Source organism: Geotrypetes seraphini, chromosome 2 (genome assembly GCF_902459505.1).
Source record: "Geotrypetes seraphini chromosome 2, aGeoSer1.1, whole genome shotgun sequence".
NCBI lineage: Eukaryota > Metazoa > Chordata > Amphibia > Gymnophiona > Dermophiidae > Geotrypetes > Geotrypetes seraphini.
This window is the reverse complement of record NC_047085.1, coordinates 401991379-402015034: the sequence shown is the minus strand read 5'-3', so window position 1 is coordinate 402015034 and position 23656 is coordinate 401991379. Positions and strand designations below refer to the sequence as shown.

General features: G+C 42.2%; 1 protein-coding gene across 10 annotated transcripts in view; it reads left to right on the top strand.

The window, feature by feature from the left end:
* Positions 1 to 585: 585 nt before the first annotated feature.
* Positions 586 to 23656, top strand: part of HDAC9 (histone deacetylase 9) — a 1077926-nt gene continuing 1054855 nt past the window's right edge. For all 10 annotated transcript variants that reach the window (XR_004538111.1, XM_033930934.1, XM_033930932.1 and 7 more), the window contains exons 1-2: positions 586 to 705; positions 991 to 1170. The gene's annotated coding sequence lies outside the window, so the exon portion shown is untranslated. The remainder of the gene's footprint in view (positions 706 to 990; positions 1171 to 23656) is intronic.

The following is a 23656-nucleotide window of genomic DNA, read 5'->3' as shown; positions in this document are numbered from 1 at the left end:
AAGAAAAATGGTACTTAAAGCAATTAAATGAATCGAATATAAAAACACAATTACAGCACTGCAGGTGGAGAATAATATTTATAGCGTTAGTTTTATGGTTGCTGTCGTCTCTTAATTATACCGACGGCAGAATAAGTTAAGCATTGCTCTAGTCAAATTGCAGCTGCCTTTTTTAATTAACATTCAGCCTGGATGTCGACCAATTCTGATTTTCGCAACATTTTATGATTTTTTTTTTTTTTTTTCCTTAGGGGACAACGGTTTTATTTATAATGGCCAAAGTTTGCATGGAGGCCATTGGTATTTCTCGCACCAGTAGATGACATATTGCAATTGAACTGCTGTGCACCAATAACAATTTCTGATCCACAAAAGCAGGGCTCTTCCCGGAGATTTAAAAAAAAAAAAAACCCGCTCCCCAACTTGTATCAAGTTGCCTTTCGCTGTATTTTAGCTTCTGAGTGCAGCCGGGATGCAGCTACAAGGATGGAGGACGAAGGGGCAGAGCAGGAGGCAGCGCGGTGTCGAGAGCTCTCCAGCACCCCCTGGGGGGAGGGGGAGGCATTACGAGAGATTCAGCCTAAACGCAGGCGAATGGATCACCCTGAAAGCCGGAGTCTTCCCGCGTTGCAAGCAAGGCTGGCCGTCGCCCGCACCCCCTTCAATGGCGAAACTGAAGCTGTCATCCTGGAATATCTGCAGAAGGTTAGGGAATCCCGAGGGCTTAAGGGGGGGAGGGGGGAGGCGGGGGTTTAAGAACGCGCTGATTTGCCTCTGGAGTGGCTCTGCAGGGCTTAGGGACCGGTGGTTCCCCCCCCCCCCTCCTCTGTCTTTCGCCTCCCCGATGCTCTCGTCGTGAAACTAAGCCTGGCTTGTTGGCTCTTGCCAGCCTCTCCCTCTATTCAGATGCTATTTTTAGCACATCCTATTCGTGTCGCCATGGGCTCTGATCACAGCTCTCTCTCTCTCTCTCGCTCAATCTCTCTGCAGTTTCAAAACATCACTGACTCGTCTATAAGCCGTACAATGGCCGTGTAATTGGGATCAGCAGCAGGGAAGTTAACTTTCCCCCCTACCCCTCCTCTCTCTCTCTCTCGGAAGATGGCAATTTGGAATTGGACTGGAAGTTCGCCCAGCAGCTGCAGCTCATAAATAATTACAATCCAGAAGGTAAGTTTTTAAAATATAGGCAGCAGCTCATCGCCTGATCGACCGAACTGGACTACAAGTGACTCAGGATAATTTTTGTTCCAGGCTTGGAAAATATGCATCTCTCTCTTTCTCTCGCTCCACAAATCCGTATTCGAATGTGAAACTTTGTAAGGCTTTTCAAAGTTGCATCTTCTGTTTAGTACCAGGGTATAGTTAATGATTGCGAGATACTTGTTGGTTGCACTGATCCCCTCCCCCCCAAAAAAAAAAATAAATCAGATAAGGAGAATTATTTAATAGGAAAAAAAAAAAGCAGCCAACAACTTTGATGAGAAGTTTATGCAGTAAATGTTTTGCAGGAAGCAGTGGAAGCCAGGACTGTGACTGTCCCTGCTCCGCCATCTGCAACATTGACATCCAATTCCTCAAATGTATAGGCTGATGGAAGGATAACAATAAAGGTATAAGTAATTAGATCCTGCACAGAAGTGTCACAGTGGGATATGTAGGGAGGAAATGGGGAGAGCAGCTGTAGTCATTAACAGTAATAGATATAACTGAAGTTATTTGAGACGTATACATTTCGGCAGCTTGGCTCTCTTTTCAGATAGGTTTCTTGAAGTAGCTACCTTTAATACCAGGTACGATAAACATCTGTCAGAAAGTAAAATAAAACAAGAAAGGAGTTGGCGAGATGTCTTAGGGGAGGTGAACCTGCTCTGACCTGGGATGCGAGGGATGCAGTTATCAGGCTGTGTCTGGTGGAAAGTCTTATGGGTACCTCTGTGTTGTGTCCAGACTGAGGCCACGTAGAAAGCTGTTTGTTGTTTTTGAAACAGCTATAACTGAGTGTAGCTTTTGAAAAAAAAAAAAGAAGAGAAAGGCAATATCTCTATACAGTATTTCCAGTCACACCCCTATCTTGCAACTTTTTCTCTTGTTTAGTGCTAGGCATACACCTGTAATAGGACCAAGTATCCCCCCCCCCCCCAGGTATCAGGAAGGATTCTCCTATCGTAGCCTAGCTTTTTTTATTTTCTGTTTTCATCGTACAGTTCTTGCTCCAGAATGTCACATTTTGCCTTCAGATTTAGAAACTTTGTTGTCATCTGAAAATAAAAGCGCTCTCCAGGGTGGTGAACGTACCTTTTAGTGCCGTTCAAACCTTGTTTGTCAATGACACGTTTATTCACACATAAAAACATAGAAGGCAAGACCCGGGAATCTTTCAGCTGCTTTCCGCTTTCAGATGCAGAGTAGAAAGCCATGATTTTAATTGCTTCATACTACTCCTAGGGCTGCTGTCTTACTGAACTGATGTGGCCAGCCGCTTGCATCCTGTATCTGTTATATACCGTCCCACTTTGATTTGATTCTGAACTGAGCAGCCTGGTGAAGGAAGATATTTATTTATTCAAGAGGCAGATGTGCAGATTGTAGGTCCTGCAAGACAAAAAAAAAAAATAACCCTCTTCATTTTTTGAACAAGAGCCTAGCCACATTTCCGGTTACTAAAGACAGATCCAGCTGTTTAATGCGCTTAAAACAAACACAATCTAAGTCCTGCAAATGTTTTTGATAAGCCCCTGCTCAAGTAAAGACTTAGCAGTCCCATTCTAAAAGATAATACCTCAGAGCTGCACCCTTGTGAAAATTGAGTTCAGCTGCTTGTCGCAACATTCAATTAGATGGCTAGTGCTAACTAGTGTTTACGGGGAAGCGAGGAAAAAATAAATGCTCCCGGGATTTATTGTAAAGGGCAGGGCTGCCCAAGTCCGGTCCTCGAGATCTACTGGCAGGCCAGGTTTTCAGGATATCCACAATGAACATGCATGAGAGAGATTTGCATACCTAGAAGGCAGCATAGGCAAATCTCTCTCATGCATATTCATTGTGGATATCCTGAAAACCTGGCCTGGCAGTAGGACTGGACTTGGGCAGCCCTACTGCCCAAATTTCGTGTGGATTGATAAATTGTCAACCAGATATGGAAAGTCTACTTGTTAGCTAGGAGAAACTCAATTATATGATCTTACAAAAGACAGATGCTCGCAATTAACCACATTCAAATTATGCCCATCTGTGTGTTTAATGTTCTGTCCATATCCTATAAGCAAGGTGATGAGATAGCTGTCCATGACCTGTTGTGGATGCAGAACAGTAATGCCGTTCAGAATGTAATTTCATAGGCCATCATAGTTTCAAAAAACTTTTCAGGTGGTAAAGGTCAAATTCGATGTGAGACTAGTAATGAGGGAAAGTCATGAGAACCAGCTGAAAGCGTAAATATCCAGATACAAAATGACAAACCTTCACAGTATGGAAAGGGAGGGCCTACTTATAACAAAATTAATTCCACTTCAGAACAAAAAAGTTAACTGTTGCTAGACCTTTCTATTTCCATTTAGCTCTGCTTGAAGACTTTTTCATCAAATAATATTTTTATAGCAATATTAAGCATGCATTGAAAAGCCACCTTAAAAGCAGGTGTTTGTGTACTGTAATATCTTTAAAACAGCATGGCAATGCACCAGACATATGCTGCAAACTCCAATTAATGTTGCCTTACAGCGTTTTCAACTTAACACTCCTTAATGTCTCATGTCTGCAAACACATCACCACTTACAGTATTGAGGTCAAATGAATTAGCAGCTTTTTTTTAAGTTCATGAAAAATTTTATTAAGTTTCAATAACAAAACATGAAATCACATAGGCATTAATGCGACAATATGAATGTAATTACAAGGAATGAACATCCCAATGCCTCAATAATAAAGGTAAAAAAGTAAATAATTACAAATGAAGTAATACATCCCTTTCTTTTCTTTTCCTTTATGTATTGAATTAGCAGCTTTGATAATTTACTTAGTCCTGGTGACACTGTCGCTCTTATTAATTTTATAGTAATTGTGATAAACAGTAATAAATTAGGTATAACTTGTTAAATCAATCATTTTATTAGAGAGCTTAGGGATCTAGCTAAGAACTTGGTATCTGGGTTGGCCGCAGGATTATGGGCTTGATGGACCTTCGGCCTATGCAATTCTTATGTTCTTATATAAAAGTCAGGTTCTTAATTGAATCCTGCAGGTTTGTGCAGTTGAATGATAAGGGGTAAAGGGGTGGTGGTAAATAGTATACTGAGTAGGTATTGTTGCAAATGAAACAGAACAGAGATACCATTTATTGGTTCACAGTCATTCGCGCGTAGACAAAGCCGCGCCGACATTTGAGCCCAGACAATTGGGCGCAAGACTCCAGCGTGCCGTCGGAAAGTTAATTTTAAAGAGCTCCGATGGGGTGTGTGAGGGGGGAACCCCCTTAGTTTACTTTATAGTGTTCGCACTTCTGTTGGGGGGGGGGGTTGGGGGGTTGGAACCCCCCATTATAGAGGAAACTTAACTTTTTCCCGATTTTTTTAGGAAAAAGTTAAGTTTTCTGTATAATGTGGGATATTGCACCCCCCCTCCCACACAGCCCCAATGGCAGCGCAAACAGTGACCCCCCCCATCGGAGCTCTTTAAAATTAACTTTTACAGCGGCGCACTGGAGTCTTGCGTGCAATTATCTGTGCTGAAATGTCGGCGTGGCTTTGTCCGGCACACTTTTGTCTTGTCATCCATTTATTATGTACCATTCAGTGGGCTTGTTGTAAGAGTAGTTTACATATCCAGATAGGAAGGATGCTTAAAAAGTTGCTTAAAAGATGCTTAAAATTTCTCAGCCCAACCAAGTCCCTAAATTCTGAGCATTAATTTGCCACTGTAGCTGAAAAAAAGTGCTATCTTATTTCATTAAGGGCTCCTTTTACTAAGCTGCGCTAGCGGTTTTAGCGCGCACACTAGACGCTAACGCCAGCAGTGAACTGGTGTTAGTTCTTGGTGCATAGCGCAGGGTTAGCGCGCACAGCAATGCAGCGCGCGCTAAAAATGCTAGCGCACTTTAGTAAAAGGAGCCCTAAGTGGCAATTTGCAGAAACCAAATTCTATGTTTTTGACATTATTTCAGATCATTGGGTGAACCATATCCAAGTCGTTCTCTTCTTGGTTGGGCTGAGAACTTTTCAGCACCCACCTTATAGTTAAACTCATTTACAAGACCCCAAAAATTGATTGTGCTTCCCCTATTTTTAGTGGTAGTCAGTGGCTGCCTGTTACATATCGGGCCATATTCAAAGTACTTCTTTTGGTGTTCAGGGCATTTAAAGTGAGTTTGTTGTATTATGGATGTTATTTTACCTTTTATTTATTTGCCACAGTGGCAAAATAATGCTCAAAATTTAGGAAGTTGGTTGGTTGGCCTGAGAAATTTTCAGCACTCCCTCAAATTACAAGCTAGAATATACTGGGGGGGGTGTCACATCTTTGGGTGGTTGCATAGGCATCGGAACAGGGGATCCAGAGGTGCAGCGGGCAGAAGCGAGCTTTCCGCACTCCTGCCCGCTGCTAACCTGGTGGGTGGCGGCAGCCATAGGATGCAATTTTTTTCTGCCACTCAGCTGCAACAAGCAGGAGCATGCTTTGGCACTCCTGCTCGGTGCCAAGCAGCTTTTTGACTGGCTTCTGCAAATTCTCGTGAATTGCGAGAATTTGTGGGAGCCAGTCAAAAAGCCGCTCAGCGCCGAACAGGAGCGCCAAATCGTGCACCTGTTAGTTACAGCTGAGCAACAGAAGAAACCGCATCCCGCAGCTGCCATAGTCGTGAGGTAGGAGAAATGCAAGCCTGCCTGTGTAAGAGGCTTGGAAAGGCTAAGCCTCCCCAGCTCAACAGAGAACCTTCCCTTCCTCTCACTTGTTCGCTAGGGGGCCACTGCTTTTCCTCCCTGCTGCCTGTCTGCCGTACCTGCTGTCTCCTCAATTTGGTTGCTGTCAATAAAGAGAAACTATGCATGGAGCCATAGAGCTCTGCTTACTGCTGACAGATCTGCCAGTCCCACCTCCTATGATGGCTGCATGCAGGCCCCGTGCACAATTTCTCTTTATTGGCAACCACCAAATCAGGGAGACAGAAGGGACAGCAGACAAGTGACAGGGGAGGAGGTGCCCAGGATTTTTGGGGGGAACTGGGGGAAGGAAAAAGATAGAGATAGGGAGGGAGGGGGGCTGGGTGCGGAGTCTGACAGGGGGGAGGGAAGGGGGCTGGCTGCAGAGTCTGACAGGGGGAGGGAAGGGGGCTGGCTGCACAGTTTGACAGGGAGGGGAGGGGGGCTGGCTGCAGTGCCTGACAGGTGGGAGGGAAGGGGGCTGGGTGCAGAGCCTGACCGGGGGAGGGGGGAGTTAGGGAAGGAGGCTGGGTGCAGAGCCTGACAGAGAGGGGAGGGAAGGGGGATGGGTGTAGAGCCTGAAAAGGAGGGAGGGAAAGGGCTGGGTGCAGAACCTGACAGGAAGAGGCTGGGTTCAGGGGTAGGGAGTTGGGAAGACAGAAACTGCACAGATACTGATACTGGGGTTGAGAAGGACAAATGCACGGGCGGGGTGAGGTTTAGGAAGGTTTGAAAAGGAGGAAAAGTGAGATGCTGCACAGGTGGAGTAGTGAGAAGGGAGAGAAAGAAATGCTGTCGGTGGGGAAGGGAAAAGGATCGGAGAATTGTTGGACATAGGTTTGTGGCATGAGAGGGAAAGAGAGATAATGTATATGGTGAAAGGAAGAAAGTGGAAGTATTGTTGGACATGATAGTGGTGGAGAGGAGGGAGGGATAAATGTTATACTGGGATGGAGGAGAGATGACCCAAAGAAGGGAGAGATGTCAGACCACTGGAATGGGAAGGAGAGAGAGAGAGATGCCAGACCACAGAATGGAAGGGAAGGAGGGGAGAGCGAGATGCCAGATGGCAGAAAGGAGAGGAGAGAGATGTTAGACCTCGGGAAGAAGGAGGGGAGAAAGATGCCAGACCATGGGAGAGGAGAGAGATTCCAGACTATGGGAAGGAGAGGAGAAAGATGCCAGACCATATGAAGGGGGGGAGGGGAAGACAGAGATGTCTGACCATGGGAGAGGGATGAGATGGTGCATAGGGATGGAGGGAAATGGGAGACAGAGGGAGGAGATGGTGCACAGCAATGGGTGTGGAATGGAAGAGATAAGAAGAAATGCTTCTTATGGATAGATGGGAGTAGGGGAGAAGAAATAGGGAGGAGATGGTACACATGGATCGATGGGAAGGGAAGGCATGGAAAAGTAGATTTTGAGAAGAAAGCAGAAAAATGGAAGAAAGTTGAATGTTAAAAGTTAATGCTAAAGATGGATTTATCAAAACAACAAAAGACCCCCCTCTTATCAATACTGGGTAAGTTTCTCAAATTGATATAATCAGATAACGTTTAAAGGCTTTAAAATATCTAAATGTGCTCATAAGCTCTTCAGCAAGGCACCACAACAGCAGTACAACATCGCTGGAAAGGTGCTTAGATTTTAATCATAACACATTACATGGAGCAAGGAATCTTGCTTCCGCTGGAGTGACAGATATTATAGCTCTACAAAAGATATTTAACAGTAGACCACTTAACTGAAAAGGATGTATGGCAGAAAGTGAAGGAGAGAAAAACAGTAAATGGATAAGGTGGCCTGGATACACAGTTAAGAGCACAGACAGAAGGTAATGCACCAAGATACTGGGAAAGATAGTTTGAAAACTAAAATCACCACACAACAAAGGTAGGGGAAATTATTTTATTTTCAACTAGCTGATGCCCCGGCGTTGCACAGGTATTTAATTATAGCAATAACACTGTAAATGGATTCAAATAAAGATACTTTATAGTGGTGAATGAAAGTATTTTTTTACAGCTTAATAAAAAGTACAATATTCAAATTATAAAGTGAAATATTTGACAAAATGAATACAATACAACTAACGCAAAACGTGATTATAAACAACAATTTTAGTTTCACCTCCTGGAGCAAGAACATATAAATTCTTGGGTGAATCCACCCTTGAGCAAGCAAACTAGAGTTGTGGGCCGTGAGACCCCCAGAACATATCACCCCAGGTAGTGAGGGATCTGCATACCAAGTTTCGTCCAAATTGGTCACAGTGAGAATGGCAGCTTTTTACATTTTTTCCATTGACATGAATGGGTGAAATCTGATTTTCTGTTTGTAGCTCCGCCCACGTGTGCAGGAGGGCCGCGAGACCCACAGAACATATCACCCCAGGTAGTGAGGGATCTGCATACCAAGTTTCGTTCAAATCGGTCAAGCCGTTTGTGAATTACTGTGAGAATGGCAGCTTTTTACATTTTTTCCATTGACATGAATGGGTGAAATCTGATTTTATGTTTGTAGCTCCGCCCACGTGTGCAGGTGGGCCGCGAGACCCCCAGAACATATTATCCCAGGTAGTGAGGGATCTGCATACCAATTTTTGTTCAAATCGGTCAAGCCGTTTTTGAATTACTGTGAGAATGGCAGCTTTTTACATTTTTTCCATTGACATGAATGGGTGAAATCCGATTTTATGTTTGTAGCTCCGCCCACGTGTGCAGGTGGGCCGCGAGACCCCCAGAACATATCATCCCAGGTAGTGAGGGATCTGCATACCAAGTTTCGTTCAAATCGATCAAGCCGTTTTTGCGTGATCGCGGCACATACACACACACATACATACACACATACATACCTCCGATTTTATATATATAGACTAGCTGATGCCCCGGCGTTGCACGGGTATTTAATTATAGCAATAACACTGTAAATGGATTCAAATAAAGATACTTTATAGTGGTGAATGAAAGTATTTTTGTACAGCTTAATAAAAAGTACAATATTCAAATTATAAAGTGAAATATTTGACAAAATGAATACAATACAACTAACGCAAAACGTGATTATAAACAACAATTTTAGTTTCACCTCCTGGAGCAAGAACATATAAATTCTTGGGTGAACCCACCCTTGAGCAAGCAAAATAGAGTTGTGGGCCGTGAGACCCCCAGAACATATCACCCCAGGTAGTGAGGGATCTGCATACCAAGTTTCGTCCAAATTGGTCACAGTGAGAATGGCAGCTTTTTATATTTTTTCCATTGACATGAATGGGTGAAATCTGATTTTCTGTTTGTAGCTCCGCCCACATGTGCAGGGGGGCCGGGAGACACCCAGAACATATCACCCCAGGTAGTGAGGGATCTGCATACCAAGTTTCGTTCAAATCGGTCAAGCCGTTTGTGAATTACTGTGAGAATGGCAGCTTTTTACATTTTTTCCATTGACATGAATGGGTGAAATCTGATTTTCTGTTTGTAGCTCCGCCCACATGTGCAGGGGGGCCGGGAGACACCCAGAACATATCACCCCAGGTAGTGAGGGATCTGCATACCAAGTTTCGTTCAAATCGGTCAAGCCGTTTTTGAATTACTGTGAGAATGGCAGAGTTTTACATTTTTTCCATTGACATGAATGGGTGAAATCCGATTTTCTGTTTGTAGCTCTGCCCACGTGTGCAGGTGGGCCGCGAGACCCCCAGAACATATCACCACAGGTAGTGAGGGATCTGCATACCAATTTTTGTTCAAATCGGTCAAGCCGTTTTTGCGTGATCGCGGCACATACACACACACATACATACACACATACACACCTCCGATTTTATATATATAGATTTAGTGATTGAATTGTGCCAATTTTGGGAATTTACATCTGCTGTCTTTATTTTGCAGTGTTAAGGAAGAAATGCATTTGTTTATATTTCTCTGGGGTTGTACTGCATGCAGAGTTTTGAATCTTAGGATTTTGTTTATATATATTAGTATTTTTAGTTTGTGGTCCTGCTGTGTTCTGGTAGGAATGAATGTTGAGAAGCATATGTACAGTTTGCTTTGGTAGTATAATTTTGTGGTTAACCATTATCTATTGCTAATAAGATTATATTGTATGTATATATGAAAATGAATGGAAAAAAAATGTACAATTAGTACTATTATGGAGTGGGGTCTGTGGTGGAGATTGGGCAGGGTCAGGGGCGGAGATTGTGGTTCCTCCAAACAAAAAAGCATTCCGCTGCCTATAGGTGGTGGGAGGGGTTTGGTAACCACTGGGGAAGTAAGGGGAGGAAGTCATGCTTTCATCTCTCCAGTGGTTATCTTGTCAGATTGGGCACCTTTTTGACCGTTATTTGTTTTTAAAACATGTCTAGCTCCAAATTTTGTTAAAGGTTTGATTATCATCACTTACAGGTCATGGACCTGGTGGGCCGCCGTGTGAGCGGACTGCTGGGCGCGATGAACCCCTGGTCTGGACCCAGCGGAGGCAACTTCTTATGTTCTTATCCCTGCAAAATATCCAAATCCTAAGCTCACCCAAAACACGCCCCTTAGACACACTGGAGATAAAACAAGCAGAAAGACATCTGGAAAGTCTGTTTTGAGAATGACTACTTAGACGTTTTAACTAGTGAGATGTCCAAGTGCCAGTTTATGCTTTCTTTTGGAAGTCTATCTTTTTTGAAAATAAATCCCATCCATATTAAATAAGATGAGGGAGAGAGGGGAACCTTGAGGAAACCTGAACGGGGGATCCAGCTTACTGACATGGCTTCCCTGATTTTTACTATATAATGTCTATTAGAAAATCTGAGGACCATGAGAGAACATTTCCTCCAATTCCTATAGTGCTCAGTTTAAATAAAAGGGAATCATAATTTACAATTTTAAATGCTGCGGTGAGATAAAAACATCAACAGAATAAGGGGTTAGCCTGTGGATAAGAGATCTCTGGCCTCTGAAATTAAGGCCACTAATGGTGTGCCTTAAATCCAAATTGTCCAGGACTAAGACAATTATGATGATCCAGATATTAAGTTAGTTGGTCAGCTACTAAAGCTTCAGTAATTTTAGGCAAAAGAGGTATGCTGACATTGGTCTGAAATTAGAAGAAAGACTAAGGGCTCCTTTTACAAAGGTGCGCTAGCGATTTTAACGTGCGCTAAAATGCCGCGCGCTAGCCGCTACCGCCTCCTTTTAAGCAGGTGGTAATTTTTCGGTTAGCACGCGCTATAGTGTGCGCTAATCCGGTGCATGCACTAAAAACGCTAGCGCACCTTTGTAAAAGGAGCCCTAAGGGTCCAGGGTTTACTTCTTAAAATGACGCCACCCAGATTGGAGGGGTAAGAACATAACATAAGAACATAAGCAATGCCTCTGCTGGGTCAGACCTGAGGTCCATCATGCCCAGCAGTCCGCTCACGCGGCGGCCCAACAGGTCCAGGACCTGTGCAGTAATCCTCTATTTATACCCCTCTATCCCCTTTTCCAGCAGGAAATTGTCCAATCCTTTCTTAAACCCCTGTACTGTACTCTGCCCTATTACTCCCTCTGGAAGCGCATTCCAGGTGTCCACCACTCGTTGGGTAAAGAAGAACTTCCTAGCATTCGTTTTAAATCTGTCCCCTTTCAACTTTTCCAAGTGTCCTCTTGTTCTTTTATTTTTCGAAAGTTTGAAGAATCTGTCCTTCTCTACTCTCTCTATGCCCTTCATGATTTTATAAGTCTCTATCATATCCCCTCTAAGTCTCCTCTTCTCCAGGGAAAAGAGACCCAGTTTCTCCAATCTCTCAGCGTATGAGAGGTTTTCCATCCCTTTTATCAAGCGTGTCGCTCTCCTCTGAACCCTCTCGAGTAACGCCATATCCTTCCTAAGGTACGGAGACCAATATTGGACGCAGTATTCCAGATGCGGGCGCACCATCGCCCGATACAATGGCAGGATAACTTCTTTTGTCCTTGTTGTAATACCCTTCTTGATTATGCCTAGCATTCTATTTGCTTTCTTAGCGGCTGTTGCGCACTGTGCCGTTGGCTTCATTGTCATGTCCACCATTACCCCCAAGTCCCTTTCTTGGTTGCTCTCATTCAATAATATCCCTCCCATCGTATAGTTGTACCTCGGGTTTCTGTTTCCAACATGCAATACTTTACATTTCTCAACGTTGAACTTCATCTGCCATCTCGCCGCCCATTCCCCCAATTTGTTCAAGTCCCTTTGCAATTCTTCGCATTCCTCTTTAGTCCCAGCTCCACTAAATAGTTTTGTATCGTCCGCAAATTTTATTATCTCACACTTCGTGCCTGTTTCTAGATCATTTATGAATATATTAAATAGCAGCGGCCCTAGCACTGAGCCCTGCGGAACACCACTCGTGACCCCCATCCAGTCCGAGTAGTGGCCCTTCACCCCTACCCTCTGTTTCCTACCCGCCAACCAGTTTCTGATCCATCTATGTACGTCTCCGTCCACTCCATGGTTCTTCAGTTTCCGGAGTAGACGTTCGTGAGGCACCTTGTCAAAGGCTTTTTGGAAATCAAGGTATATGATGTCTATGGGGTCTCCTCTGTCCATCCGTTTGTTAATTCCTTCGAAGAAGTGCAATAAGTTCGTTAGGCACGATCTCCCCCTGCAGAAACCATGTTGGGTTGTTTTCAAAAGTTCGTTTCTTTCCAGATGTTCATCGATGTGTTCTTTAATCAGTGCTTCCGTCAGTTTCCCCGGAACCGAGGTCAAACTCACTGGTCTGTAGTTTCCCGGGTCACCTCTTGATCCCTTTTTAAAGATGGGCGTGACATTGGCTATCTTCCAATCCTCCGGGATCATGCCTGTTTTCAAGGATAGGTTGCAAATTTGCTGCAGTAGTTCCGCTATCTCCTCCTTTAATTCCTTCAGAACCCTGGGATGGATTCCGTCCGGACCCGGGGATTTGTCAGTATTGTTCTTTATCCAAAAGACTATTTAGAAAATTGGTGATCCAGTCTAGCAAATGAGCAGAGAGGTTTTTCATGAGATATGAAGGACAGTAATCTAGCAAGCATGGAGGGAAATTTGTTCAACAAAACATGGACTCTATCCTTCTCAACTAGAGTCAGGGCAGGATTAATTCGGCACACAAGTACACTGGGCCCCCTGCCTCTCCCAGCCCCACCCCATCATGCGCCCAGGCGGAAGCTTTGGGCAAGCAGCACCGCTTGCACAATTACAGTTCCCGTTGCCTTTCTTACCCGCGTTGCATGCTTGTCTTACTTTCCGTTGATGGGGAGGGGGGGGGGGGCAGTGTTGCCGATCAGGGGGGTGGCCCGTGTTGCTGGTTGATGCTGGAGGAGCCCATTGCCGTTTTAAAAACAATGTTGATGCCCTCCTTCATCGGGCCCCCCTGACCATCTCGGGCCCTAGGCACGTGCCTACTTGGCCTATTGGTTAATCCTGCCCTGACTAGAGTAAAACAATTCCAAGTTCTATTGCCTGCAATAGCTGAATCTAATGTTGAAACTGAATATATTATATTCACTACTAGTTGTAAATCAGGAGTAATTTGAGTTTGAATCTTAACTATCTTCTCTGAGAAGTAGGCAGCTAAGTCAGCCACAGATGGAAAAGAATCCTGTTGAACTACGTTTGCTTGAGTGAATAACAGGATCTTTTTGCCACACTCTAGCCCCAGTTAAAACACACATAGACTACACTCTCAATAAGCACATGTTTGTATATTTTTATGTGTATATCCCAGCTTTCTAAATTGGGATTTAGATGTGTATGCCATCCACATCTGTATATACCTTTTTTTGCACATCCCAGCTTTAAACAGGACTTCTAAAATAACCTCCATAATCTGTCTAGCAACACACACTCGCAAAAAAAGAAGAGATAGAAACACGATGGCAGATAAAGGCCACATGGTGGCGTCCCAGAGTGAAAGAGTGGCTGCTGGGAAGGAGACGTGTGAAGCAACCAATCTAATCTGATCTACAATTTGTGAGTCACTCTTTGCCTAAATAGGTTCAAAGTGACGTACAATTTGGAGTTAGGTAAATGGATAGAAGAAAAGGAGGAATGGGACATTAAGCAGGAGGAGGAGAGGGAGGGGTGAAGAGTCCTCTATGGAGAAGCATTGAGAAGGTATTAGAGTACCAGATCCCATTGGGGGGGGGATGGGGATGGAACCCTGGACAGATATGCAGGCTGCCCAGAAGGTCTCTTCAAGCCTCCATTGGCTCATGGGCCTTGTATTGAAGATCACTGTTCTAGAACCTCTCTTTATCTTTAAAACTTATCCGAGACTCTGGTTTCCTTACAGTATACTTCTGCTTGAGAGAGAAACCCATCCCGCTTTCTTGAAAAGTTTATTTTTAAGACTCATAGGCAGCATACAAGATTCCTTTTGACTGAAACACATTTAAATTTAGAGGGCATCCTGTCGATGTTTGCTCGTACAGTAAATGATTTTTTTCTTAACATGGAATGTGTCATATGAGGGCTATGAATAGAACGTATTACCATTTGCCATCAGGAGCATATGATTAGACAGAGAACGTGACTGCTTTTCAAAGACACATACATGCAGATTGCTACTGACTGCAAAGCATCTCATTTCCCAAAACAATTTTGAATAAAATAAGCATGGGTTAAAAAAAGAAAGACGGGGGTCCTGCCATTAGACCGGTATACATAAACAACAGAAACAAATTTAAGCACTGCAGAAACAAATAGTAATGCTACTACTGCAAAAAAAAAAAAAAAAAAAAATCCTTGATAAATCTGATCAACAGAAATAAGATAAGGCAATATAATCTGAATATACGGCCTCTTATACAAAGCTGCGCTAACGGCCCCGAAGCCCATAGAGATTTAAAGGGCTTCGGGGCTGTTGCCGAGCGGCAGCCACTAGCGCGGCTTTGTAAAAGAGGCCGATAGTGTAAAAGAGGCCAGAAAATTTTAAAAAATATTTAAAAAGGGCCCTTGAGAATTTCATTGTATTTGTGTTTTTTAAAATATATTTATTTGGTTTTAGCTTACACTTGTCTCAGTGGTAGCTCAAGGTAAGCTACAGTACATTCAGATATATTTGGTATTTCTCTATTCTTGCAGTTTAAACGAAGACTACTTTTGCTGCAGGTGTGAAATAGGCAATTTTCTAATTTTTTTTTTTTTCATTAATGGTCTTATTAATGCCATTTACCACCACTCATTTTGAAGGCAGTAAGGGCTCGTATCATAATCCTGCCCTAACGCGTGGTAATGTAGCTACACTAAGGGCTCCTCTTACAAAGGTGCGCTAGCGTTTTTAGCATATGCACCGGATTAGCGCGCGCTATAGTGCGCACTAGCTGAAAAACTACTGCCTACTCAAGAGGAGGTGGTAGCGGCTAGCGCGCGTGGCATTTTAGCGCACGGTATTCCGCGCATTAAGGCCCTAATGCACCTTTGTAAAAGGAGGCCTAACTGATTAGTTTAGGAACACCCCTGACATGCTGCCTCCTCCCAAAATAGAATTTAGTTACCATTTTGTAGCAGTCTCGGACCTGAGCAGGAGCAAGTGGGCATTATTTCCTGCTCATTTACCACTGACTACCATTCTTTAAGATAAAGGGAGGGCTGATGAGGGTGGAGTCGGCTCATTAAAAATACTTTCATGTGTAATCCACAAAGTGCAAATGTTTTCTACAAAGTTGTTTCATTATGCCATTTTTCTGCAAAAGGAGCATTATGTGCATTGCACAGTTTGGAAATACTGGTATTTTTGTGTATTCTGTTTAAGATTAAGCTCTCACCTTTTCAATGGTAGCTCAAAGTGAGCCACATTCATGCACAGTTATCAATTCCCTGTCCCTGGATAAATTTTGCGCTAATACATTGTGGTGGACTTGCCTAGTTTGGCAGGCTAGCCTGACTTGCTAGGAGCAATCAGCACACAAACACCTTTCAAAGAAACAAAAAATGTATTGTTTGCCTCACACGAACCAAAGAATATAGCTATGGCTTACCTCAGCCAGCTGCTCTTTTCCCAAAGCCTGCCTCTGCCCATGTCTAGAGAAAACTTGAGAGTTCTTCTTTCTCCCTCGGGGACCTCTCTAGAAAGAAACCCAGCCTGGGTAGAAATACCTCTCTCCTGTGAGTCCCACCCCTGCAGGGGTCTCAAAGTCCTTCCTTGAGGGCCACAATCCAGTCAGGTTTTCAGGATTTCCCCAATGAATATGCATGTGCTGCTTTCAATGCATATTCATTGGGGAAATCCTGAAAACCCGACTGGATTGCGGCCCTCAAAGAGGGACTTTGAGATCCCTGCACCACTGTGACTCAGCACTGAGCCCCAAAGTTCAAGGTATTCTGGGACATATAGTCCATTCTCTTTCTGATTAGCATCCCCTACTGCCCAGGGGTATATTTGCATGGGGGAGGGAAAACTCCTTAATCTGTCACATACACAAAGTCCCATTTTGCTATTAAAAAAAAGAGTATCATCTATAAGTATATCAGTCTCTACAGGGTCCTTTTACTAAAGCTTAGTGCACACTAACAGAATTAGTGCATGTTAAATGTTAAGAAGCCTGATGGTCTTCTTAGCAATTTGCATGCATGAATTCTGTTAGCACATGTTAAGCTTTTGTAAAAGGGCTCCTAAGACTTTGGGCCATATTCTATATGGTGCTCAAAAATGGATGCTAAGCTTGATTCTACAAAAGGCAAGCGTCTTTTAAAGAATCACACTTACATAGTATCAACTCCCACACCTTAAATTTGGGAGCTGAAATCTGGTGTGAATGCCAGCACCCAAGTTGGATATGCTGACCAAATTAATCGGTAATTACATTACATTACAGATTTCTATTCCGCCATTACCTTTCGGTTCAAAGCGGATTACAAAAAGAGTTATGGAAGAAGGGTTACAACGTTAGATCAGAGAAGGTTTCCAAGAGAGGGAAAAGTAGGATCTGGGGTTAGGGAGGGGATGGTAAGAAGGGGGTTAAGTTTTATCATGGTATTAAGTTTTATTAAGGGATTTCTTGAAGAGTATAGTTTTTATTTCCTTTCTGGACATCTTGTAGTCTGGGGTTGTTGTCAATAGGTTGGAGACTTGATTGTCTATCTTCGCTGCCTGAGTGGCCAGGAGTCTGTTGTATAGTTTTTTCCGTTTTACTTCTTTGATTGGGGGGTAAGTGAATGGGGTGTGTGTTTTTCTATGCCTGGTAGAGGTGGTTTGGATGATAATAACATGCACAACATTTTGGAATGCTCCTGACATGCTCATACCCCCCCCGTGGCCACACCCATTTTTAGTTGCGTGCTATAGAATTTGGGCACCAAGTGTTATAGAATAGCAGACAGCCCGATGCACGTGTAAATCCTAATTGGTGCCAGTTAATGCCAGTAATTAGTTATTAGCAACCAATTGTTACTCTTGAATGGCTTGTTAGTCAATTAAAGTTGCGTGTGCATCTTGAGATTGAGCCCATATATAGCACCATATATAGAGAGCAGGTTGCACTGAACAAGGCACAACATCTATAACAGCTCTCATTGAATAAATAGGATCTATACATTTTGCTAGCTGCCACAGGCTAATGTGGTAGAGCACATTAGTCCATTGAGCTCTTACTAAGGTCTTTCTAGATCCAGAAACACAAAGCTTTTATAATCCCCTCTTCATTCTCATTCTGCTGCATCTCTCACTCCTGTTTGCATCTCACCCTCTCTGTTTCTAGCCTCTTCTCCCATTTGGATCTCTCTGCAGTTAAAGCAATCCCGCGGTCCAACATACTTTGTGGTGTTAAAAGGAACTGAATGTTACAGTTTAAAGTTTATTCCACCATTTGATATAAAAATAGAAATATGATGGTAGATAAAGACCGAATGGCCCATCCAGGCTGCCCATCAGCAGTATCCACTATCTTCTCTTCTCCCTAAGAGATCCCATATACCTGTCCCATGCTTTCTTGAATTATCCACCACATTTTCCAGGAGACTATTCCTTGCATCTACCACTCTTTCTATAAAAATGTATTTGCTTAGATTACTCATGATCCTATCACCTCTTAATCTCATTCTATGCCCTTTCATTTCGGAGCTTTCTTTTATATGAGAGACTTGCCTCATGCATATTTATGCCACGTACATATTTAAACTTCTCTTATCATATCTCCCTCTTCCGCCTTTCCTCCAAAGTATATCTGTTGAGATCTTTGAGTCTGTCCCCATATGCCTTATAATGAGGACCACCAACGATTTTAGTAGGCTTCCTATGGACTGACTCCATCCTGTTTATCTTTTTGAAGTTGCGGTCTCCAGAACTGTATACAATATTCTAAATGAGGTCTCACCAGAATCTTAAACAGAAGTCTCAATACCTTCTTTTTCCAGCTTGCTGTCCTCTCCCTATGCACCCAAGCATCCTTCTAGCTTTCTCCGCTGCCTTTTCAGATCAGTACATATTATCACACCCAAGTTCAACTCTTTCGTGCACAAAAGCTCTTCACTACCTAAACTGTGCCATTCCCTCAGGTTTTTGCAGTCAAATGCATTTCTTAGCATTAAATCTTAGCTGCCAAATTTCAGACCATTCCGCAAGCTTCACTAAGGGCTCCTTTTACTAAGCTGCACTAGCGGTTTTAGCACACGCTTAGTATATGCTACATTGCTGTGCGCTAGACGCTAATGCCTCCATAGAGCTGGCATTAGTTTTTCCGCGTAGCGCAAGGGTTAGCATGCGCTAAAAACACTACTGCAGCTTAGTAAAAGGAGCCCTAAGTCCTTCTTCATGTTATCCACACCATCAGGAGTGTCCACTCTATTGCAGATTTTGGTATCATTTGCAAAGAGCAAATTTTACCAGACAGCCCTTCAGCAATATCACTTACAAAAATGTTAAAAAGAACAGGCCCAAGAATCAAACCTTGAGGCACACCACTGGCAATATCCCTTTCCTCAGAATGATCTCCATTGACCACCACCCTCTCTTGGCTTCCACTCAACCAGTTCCTGACCCAATCCATCTCTTTGGGGCCCTTCCTAAGGACACTCAGATTATTTATTAGATGCCTGTGTGGAACAAAGGTTTTGCTAAAATCTAAATATATCACATCTAGCACACTCCTGCTATTCAGTTTTCTGGTCAACCCCAGTCATAGAAATTGATCAGATTTATCTGACAAGACTTGCCTCTAGTGAATCCATGTTGCCTCAGGTCCTCTAATCTACTGGATTTCAGAAACTTTACTATTCATCATTTTAAAAGAGTTTCCATTAATTTACTTTCAACAGGAGTCAGACTTATTGGCCTGTAGTTTGCTACATCTTCTTTACTTCCATTTTTGTGAAGAAGGATCACATCCGCCCTTCTCTAGTCCTCTGGTACCACTCTCGACACTAGAGAAGCATTGAAATGTCAGCCAGCGGAGCCGCCAGAACTTTCCTAATTTCCTTCAGTGCCATCAAATGTATACCATCTGGTCCCATCGCTTTGTCCACCTTTACTTTAGATAGCTCTTCACAAACACAGCCCTCTGAAAATTAATCATGGTCTATCATACCTCCAGCCCTATTTGCTTTTGTCTTCTGTGGTCCTGCTCCTGGCACTTCAGCTGTGAACACAGAACAGAAATATTTGTTAAGCAATTCAGCCTTATCTTTATCAGCTTCTATATATTCTTCCCCTTCACTTTTGAGTCTCACAATGTCACTTTTACACTTCTTCCTATCACTAATATATCTAAAAAAAAAAATGTATTGTCTCCCTGTTTTACCATGTTGGCTATATTTTCTTCTATTTGCATTTTTGCTTTCCTGACTACTTGACCAGCCTCGTTAACTCTTCCAGATATTTTTGCCTGTTAAACTCTTTCTGTGATCTATTGTAGTTTATGATATACTGCTATTTGTTAAAATCAGCACAGAGGTTTACAATCTCAAATAATCATAGATTAACTAGGTTTAAACTAATAATCAGGATCCAAAACTTGCCTGCAGCCACTAGAGTTCAAAATCTGACAATATTTTTCCAACTGAATGTGCAATTTTTCTCTGTTTTCCTCATGACTAAGCTAGCTACATGTCACCTGATTATGTGATGTTTTGTGGTTGACACCAACCTGACAGCTTAAAGCTGGTATAGTTTTGAAAATATTCATAATCACCCTTGATTCTACTCGCCAGACTTATATCTCGTGTATTCAGGATGTTTCCTCTTTGAAAACTGCTGAATAAGCTCTTTTACACTTTGCCAGTTCATATGTCTTTTTCCTATAAAGAAGACATATCTTCCAGATAGAAAGCGGCCCATCAGTCTGAATCAAGGTAATTCAATATTCATGAGACTATATGCAAAAGAAATACTGTCGTTTCAGAATCTGGATAGTCCTAGTAAGAGGAAGATATGTTTTGCCCTTTCAACAAATTGAATGCCACTGCTGATTATAAGATCTACTTATCTGGATTTTATAAAATGATGACAACTTTTAGTCGGTTTCCATTAGTTGGCTTTGGTTTTGCCTCAAATTATCAAGTGATCGTGATGAGCTGTTCCTGTACTGCTAGAAACCAGGCCAGCGCAAAAGAACCTGGTGGGATTAGGAGACTTGGTAGTTGAGGTAAGAATCCCTGATGAGGTCTGGAGGGAGTAGGAGAGGCATTGAAACATCCTGTATGGGCTCTGAAGGGATTATGGTTGCTTAGAAATTGCCTAGTGGGGCCAAAGAAGGAGCAGGGGAAGACAGTCAAAGGTAATAGTATGGGAAAGCCCTCATCACTTGTTCATTTCGTGTTTCTCTTCCTTCAGCTACACTGTATGTACAAACTGTGACAGTTAATGAGTCGTTTTTCATCTTCTTGCCTAGACTTTTCCCTTTAGGGAACAGAGCTGCTTCTACAATAGTTTCTTTTTCACAAAATAATAACAAGCTGTTGCCTTTTTTTGGATTGAAAAACAGGAACAAGTTCTTTACTCTATGAATATAAAAATAGTATTTATTTTTGTTTGTGTGAAGTTCTACAGAAAAATCTATTTCATTAGTATTTACATAATAACTTCAAGTGCCACTTGGAATTAAATTACAGATAGTCCATCTGTTTCTCAGTCTAAAATAAATGTAGATGATATTTCTTTTAATCTGTTTCCTGCTGTTTCAGCACATGTATTTGTACTGGCTTTCTTTACCAGACGTCTTCTAAACACAGAGCTGCCCAAAATGTGGTTATAGAATGATTTTACTTTAGTCTACTATTGTCTTTTTCTGGGTGTGAAATTGCAATTTGTGCATAATACTGTGAGAGTAGGTTAAGATAATGCAAACTCAGGCCTTGTCATGTTCTGCATTTGTTTTTCATGTGAGTAGTTCTAATGGGTGTCCAATGCTGCTTTACTTCCTGATTTTCCTTATAATCTGTGCCATTGTTGAGAAAGCTTCTCTGGCTTCCAGTTCGTTATAGGATACAGTCTAAGTGTGCATGTGTTGTCTTTAAGTTCCCTTATGGAATATTTGACCCTTCAATCCCTTTATGTTGGAATGCTACTAGATCCTGTTATTTGAAGATTACAACAATATATAAATTATAATTTCCTTTGTTTAGAGGACTTAAATGTGCTGGGAAGCTTAGTAAATCTATGGCATTTAAACTGGTTGAAATTTGGAATAGGCTTCCTGACTCTATCAGACTGATAGGTCAGTTACAACAATTCCGGAAAGATCTAAAAACTTGGTTGTGTACACAATATTACATTACATTACATTAGTGATTTCTATTCCACCATTACCTTGCGGTTCAAGGCGGATTACATTCAAACTAAAACAAAAATTACATTCAAAATTTGAAGGAATAGAATAAGCGATGACATAGAATTTTTAAGGTAATATATGTTGGGTAAAGAGTTACCAAAGGGAAGTGGAGGTCTTTAGGAGATAAGAATAGGGTGAAATTATGGGTTTTAGATAACGTTTTACAATATCTGAACAGCTTAACTCCTGTAGTAACAGTATATTTTGTTCTTTTAGTCTTTTAATTTTACACCTTTAATTTTAATTATCAGTACTGCTTCTGGAATTGAAACACTAATAGTACTTCCTCTCATAGGCCTACTTTTATGTCATTCTAATGTAATCAATTGTGAACCAAGTTATATAAACTGAAGATTAGATTAGATTAGCTCCTGCATGTGACCCTCACCCTCCAATCACTAAAGGCTTGTCAAATGCTTGTTTCAGTGCCCTAGTTCCACATGCTCATCCTATTGGTCCCTTTCCTTGTCCTCTACTGTAGCTTTTGGGTCTTCTTCTGGTCTCTTCCTTCCTGCAAAGCAGAAATCTCCAGTTTGGCTTAGAGCATGTAGTACTGCTGAGCCCTTCTTCTCCAGGAAAGTAGATGCTCTCTTCACCTTTTTGCCCAATCTCACTTCCCTTTTACCCAACTCATCTACTCCTAACTTATTTTCCTCAGTTTTTTCCCCAAGTAGTATCACCTCAGCAATAAATTAACTATTCTTGGGATATTTTATATCTTCCTCTCTACAATATTGTCAGCAACTGTGACTATCTAGGTCAAAGATTATTGCCCTGGGAAAGAAAGACTTCTGGTTTTGCTTCTGTGTGCAGTTGTAAATGGCTCATACTTATTTTGCAATAAACAGTTGAAATTCAGGAAAGAAAGTTTTCCTTGTGGATGTTGGGCTGCTGGTTAATTGGCTGAATAAAACACAGAAAGTGGGATCTTGTTATCTTTGGCACTGTGACTTTGGTATTAAATTTTAATAAATAGGCCCGTTGGTTGAACTTTTGTATATCTCGCTTGCCTTTTTTGCTTAATTGGCTGAATAGCAATGTATGTGCACACATTGTAAGATTTGCACATCTTTCAAAGCTATTTATGAAGGTAAAAATGTATTTATTTAAAAATTTATATACTGCCTATACTTAGCGGTTCCCATAAAATTGATCATTCATAATTACATCTCAGTAACTTAAAACTAACAGACTTACACTCATTCCCAAGTGAAAACTAACAAATGTCACAATGCACACACTTTTTACCACTTCAGAAAAAGTGTATTTGTTTTTTAAAATGGGGATGAAGTCTGTGGGCAACAACTATTCATGTTTTTTTTAATATATATTTTTATTTTTACTATTTTTTAACAACAGATTGGTTATGTTGTTTGAAGTTTGGTAATTACTCATAGATTTTGGCCCAGGGTGGGCAGTTTAAAAGTGCCGCATAAGAGAACTGCGTACTGAAGTATGATAAGGTGTTTATTAGATGGTAACAGGCTTTGCTGCAAGATACATACTTTACTCTGTAAGCTAAACATATAGTACACACATTAATCTGTGGTGCATAGTGTTACCATGGCTGTGCTAATTATTATTACACTAGTATTTTAGCCTGTTACATTAACGGGTGCTAGAATATATGTCTGTGTGTCTTTATTTCTGGCTCTCTCTCCCTCCCGCTGTTTGTCTCTCTCCCTGGCCCCCTTTGTCTGTCTGTCTTTCTGTGTCTCTCCCTGCCCCTATGTCTTTCTTCTTTTCTTTCTATCTGTCTCTCTCCCTGCCTTCTATGCAGCAGCATTTCTCTCCCACCACTTCCCTGTACAGCAGCCACAGCAGGATTCCCTCCCCCTCCATTTCCTTCCCCCCACACCATTTCCCTGTGTAGCAGCATTTCCCCTACCCCCCTTTCCCTTCCCGCGGTCTGGCCGGCCCCCTTAGTCCCTTATCGCCCTCCCCCCTTCCCTTCCCGCTGTCCCGAC